Source organism: Echinops telfairi, unplaced genomic scaffold (assembly GCF_000313985.2).
Source record: "Echinops telfairi isolate 266 unplaced genomic scaffold, ASM31398v2 ScPeMD7_70;HRSCAF=299, whole genome shotgun sequence".
Lineage (NCBI taxonomy): Eukaryota > Metazoa > Chordata > Mammalia > Afrosoricida > Tenrecidae > Echinops > Echinops telfairi.
The window spans coordinates 17,229,778-17,235,029 of NW_022103968.1; the positions used below are offsets into that span (position 1 = coordinate 17,229,778).

The following is a 5,252-nucleotide window of genomic DNA, read 5'->3' on the forward strand; positions in this document are numbered from 1 at the left end:
GGGGGATGGACAACAGAAAAGTGGGTGAAGGGAGACATCGGACAGTGTAAGACATGAAAAAAATAATAATAATTTATAAATTATCAGGGGTTTGTGAGTGAGGGGGGAGAGAAAAATGAGAAGCTGATGCCAAGGGTTCAAGTAGTAAACAAATATTTTGAGAACGATGAGGCAGCAGATGTACAAATGTGCTTGACACAATGGATGGATGTATGGATTGTGATAAGAGTTGTATGAGCCCCCAATAAAATGATTTTAAAAAACAAACAAAAAGGAATGGGGAAATCACATGAAAAAAAAGATGAAAAAAAATACAGTTCCTCATGTTGTGATGACCCCCAACCATAAAATTATTTTTGCTGCTACTTCATAACTGTAATTTTGCTATTGTTATGAATCTAATGTAAATATCTGATATGCAGGATGTATTAGGTAACCCCTGTGAAAGGGTCGTTTGACCCCCAGAGGAGTCTTGACCTACAGGTCGAGAACCGCTGATGTAGAGGTTCTTCATGAACACAAGGGCATGTTCTAGGATTGTCATTTTTTGCAATGTTAGTCATGGGTTATGATCCACCTATGTTACCTTTGCAAAGTCAATAAAACTCAAGTAAACTTTCTGATAGTCTCGGTTTTCAGCCAAGATCCACCTGATGCCAACAATGAGATACCCTGTACATCCTCTTTTCTGAATCTGGCAGAAGAGTTTCTGGCAGCTCATAGACAATGTACTGCTACACAGATTTTAAACTGATCTTCCATGAAATTTCACTTGCACGTGATATTAGTGACATTATTGGATAATTTCTGCATTCGATTGGAATGGGCTCACATATGGATCTCTTTCCGTCAGTGGGCCAGATTTCCCCAATTTCTTGGCATGGGCTAGTGAGTAATCCTAGTATTGCATCCGTTTGTTTGCTTGTGTGCTTGTTTTTCTAATAGTTCAATCGGTATTTGTGGAGGAAAGCCAGCTCCCCACAACTAATCATGGGATCAGTAGGCTCAATTGTACGGTTGAAATATATATAAAGATTATAATAAAGTCATAGAGAAATAGAGATAGGAGAGAGGGTAAAATGAAGACGTCAGACACATTTCTTGGTAGCACGCTCACCTCAGCTTCTCTTGGTCCACGTGGGGATGCAGGAGGAGAGGAGGGCAGGAGAGAGCTCTCTTGAGGTTTTATTTCTAAGCAAAGCTTATATATCTTTGGGGGCCTGCAAGCCCCCTGATTACAGATAATGACCTACGTCATAGGAAGGGGTTGTAACATAGGTAATACAAGCAATAGGAGGGAGATAACCTGGGGGTGTACACGAGGGAATAGCAGTACATATGTGGCAAGATGGGCGGACTCTAGACTCAATATAGTAGCCTAACCTTAATCATCCTTGAGTTATCCCAGGCTTGCCTTCAGGCGCTCCCTCAAGGGAACAGTATCAGAAGGGAGTGGGCCCTACGCAGGATGAGTCAGACTATACAGTCTGGTTGCTCTAGATACCCTTAAGAAGAAAAACCTCTGACCTACTTTCATTGACCTCCTACTGTACAGTCATTTACTGTATGTAGCAAGCAGCATCTTGGGTTTGGCGTATATTTTGGGGAAACAACTTGGGAGAAATCTTTCTGAAGCCCACAGGTATTCTGTCAATTCTTGAGTCAGTTTTTGGTGTCTCAGAAAGTCAAAGGGGACAGTTCTACTGTCCTATAAGGTTGTTATGAGTTGGACTTGTCTTGATGGCAGTGAGTTAGTTATTTGGTTATTTATTTAGTTTGTTGGTTTGCTAATGCCTGCAGTGAAGTTTGGACATTTTCTTTCAGTACCATTGGCACTTGATCCTATGCTAGCTCTTGAAGTAGTTGAAAGTGTATCAGTTTGGTGGTACAATTATTGTGTAATCTTTCCATCCTCTTTTTTAAATGAATTTTGTATTGTGAGTTAGGTGTGGGAGGGGATCCGCATTACACTTAGCTTCCACCTCTCCTTAGGTCCCTCTGGGCTGTGACAGTCTCTTAGACTTTGTTTCTAATGACCTCGATAGTGCTGAAGAGTGCTGGCTGGCTCGTTTACAGATTAGTCTGTCTGAACGATAAGAGAACACAATAGATGTATTTAACAGCAGTCAAAGATCTTGGGGGAGGCTTGGACTCTGGGGTTCCTGGAAGACCACTGAGGTGAGATGTCATTCTTATCACAGCACACCAAGGGTGTATACTATCAATCTGATTTACCAGTGGTGCTGTTAACCTTGATCACCTGGCTTAGGTAGTTTTCCCAGTCTCCTTGTAAAATTATCCCCCCACCCTTTTTCCATCTGGTGCTCTTGCCCACCCATGCCCTTTTTAAAGCTTGATATCTCACAGAACCCTTGGACACCATTTCAAACTTGTGTCAGTGGTCTCCCTCACCCAGATGACGTGCTGTCTTCGTCTATTTTAAGACTTTGTAAATGTTCTCTTTAAATTACATGTGAAACAAGGTCTCTTTTGTCCCCTAAAACAGTACTCTGTGCTCAAGGAATGCCACATAATTCCTCAGCCATTCAGTATGGGTTGCACTTAGTAATTCCTTCTGAAGAGTACTGTATGGGAATGGAGGGGGTGGTGGTGGATAATTTTACAGTTTACTGGGCAAACTACCTAAGCCAGGTGATCAAGGTTAACAGTACCACTGATAAATCAGATTGATAATATGCACCCTTGGTGTGATGTGAGAAGAATGACATCTCACCTCAGTGGCCTTCCAGAAACCCATAGTCCAAACTTCCCCCAAGATCTTTTTGTTTTGTTTTACATATATATACATATATATATGTATATATATATAATTTTATTGGGGGCTCTTACAACTCATTACAATCCATACATCAATTGTATCCAACATATTAGTACAAATATTCCATCATTCTTTTCCAGACATTTACTTTCCATTGAGCCCTTGAGATCAGCTCTTTCCCCCCCCCACTTCCTCCGCCCCCCCACCCCAACCTTTGTGGCCCCTTGATATAGATTGTTAATTATTTTAAAATCTCTCACCAACTGCTGTCTCCCTTGCCCTCTGGTTTCTGTTGTTCTTTCCCCTGGATTCCCCCAAGATCTTTGACTGTTGGTAAATACATCGATTGTGTTCCCTCATCATTCAGACAAATCTCACAATTAAGACAAAGATAGGACTATGATTGAAAGACTTACATCCTTATATAAAAGGGCTTCCAAGATTGGTCCAGGGACTTCTGACCAGGGCAGTTAGGGGGGAAATGATAGGCCATGACTCATGACTATGACACCCCCTGTACTATTCCCAGTACAGTGACCTCTATCAAGGATACACCTAGGCGAACCCCAAGAGAGAGACTGCCCTTCCCTGGACTGGCCAGAGAGGCATGGAGACAAGCCAGTCTCCAAGACATTCTGCCTGAGGGTAAGATTGTCTACATCCTTGGTTAATGATCAGAAAGCCTTCAAAGGCGGCTTGGTTTATTGGGGGCGCTGCAAATGGATTTCAGGCTGCCACTGCCATTCATACTCTTTTGCAAACCAAAAGACTATTTTGAGCTCTAATACAGTAACTGTATGAATATGGAGTTCTTCAGTCTAGGAGATGTCTCCCCGACCCCTTGCCCTCATCTCCCACTATTTATATATTCAATCAATTGTTTATATTAGTATGTGTCTGAATATTTATTTTATAGTTTGGCCTATAATTCACTATCACCTTATTCTGTTGCACAAATTGTTCCATCTTTGGCCTCTAGGAACTCTTTTAGTTGATTCTTGGCCCCTTTGACATACCTTCAATCACTGATGGTTTTTTTTAGCACTTCCTTAGTTTGTGCTCCAGGCGTATCTGGGATGTTTCTTGTCCCAGATCTAGGATCTGGATGCTACAGAGGCTCCCATACGGGTTATTTTCTAGCTACAAAGCTTCTAATAATGATGCTTTGACTCTGGTGTGAATTGGGAACTCAGGAAGAACTCAGTCCTGGAGAGCGGAAATTCCCTAAATGGCTTTTTATCTCAAAACTAGAATAATCTAAACTAACAAACAAAAAAGTAAAAAATTTGACTACATAGTCATACAAATCATCAGGCTTGTTGATTGCAAATGAACGCTATTTGGTTACAACAGGGCTGCAGAAGCATCCGTAGAAAAATACGGATGTTGTGTGTCATCAGGAAGAACAGTAATAGTATCTTAGGCTTTGCTACATAACAGACACAGCATGGTACACTCCTGAAATTCATCTATGATACCGAATGTACACTCAGGTTTGGTAACTAAGTGATAACAATTATTATACAGATGGGCAAAGGTAACACATTCTCTTGCCATCTTCCTCGTTGAAGGACTTGCTCATAATCATCATAAAATCTCTTCTGTTACACACAGTGGAGCCTATAAAGTTCAACCAGAAAAATCCACTCTCCACGCAGGTGCTACCCGGGTTAGGATCTCCCTTCTGCACCCAGTCTCCACACATCAAGACATTGTTAACAGGCGTCTGTCCCCCAGCGTGTCTGGCTCGTTCCATCTTCTTTGGATGTGTCTTGCATCATTCAATATTTTTCTCACAGCATCCTTTAATAATACAACTCAGGGCTTGAATTTTTCTTCAGTTCTTTCAACTTGAGTTGTGCTGAATGTAAGGCAAGGTTGACTTGTGGTTTTCTAATTCCAGGTCTTTGCACATTTCATTACAATGCTTTACTTTGTCATTTCCAGCTGCCCCTTGAAATGTTTTGTTCAGCTCTTTCCTTCCTTGTTTCTTACATTCATTTGGTTACTGCTTATAGTTGTCAGTGAGAAACCCTGTGAAATCACCTCTAGCCCAGATTTCAATGAATCTGAGAGTGGAGGAAATGGGTTTCCTAAAGCCACCTTGAGGCCAATCAATAGCTTAGTAAGCAGTTTAGTGGAGCGCCTTTGACCTTAGGCAGTGGGCCTTTTGAACTATCTATATGTCATCACTCACTGCCATTGAGTTGACCGACTATGAGACAGGGCAGAACTGCCCCTGTGGGTTTCTGGGACTGTGGTTCTTTATAGGGTTGTTAGAAAGCCCCTTCCGTCTTCCATGGAACAGCTGGTGGTTTCCAGCTGTGGACTTTGTCGTTAGCATCCCAGTTCATAAACACTGTGCTATCAGGGCTTGGTAAGCTCACTCATGACCATTTATCTCATTTATTCTAGAAAAAAATTCTTATAAGATGAATTCATCAAGTGATAACTATTACCATTTTGTTATAAT

General features: G+C 41.5%; 1 pseudogene; it reads right to left on the bottom strand.

Moving 5' to 3' along the window:
* Positions 1 to 4,123: 4,123 nt before the first annotated feature.
* Positions 4,124 to 4,484, bottom strand: LOC123521819 (annotated as a pseudogene).
* Positions 4,485 to 5,252: the final 768 nt, after the last annotated feature.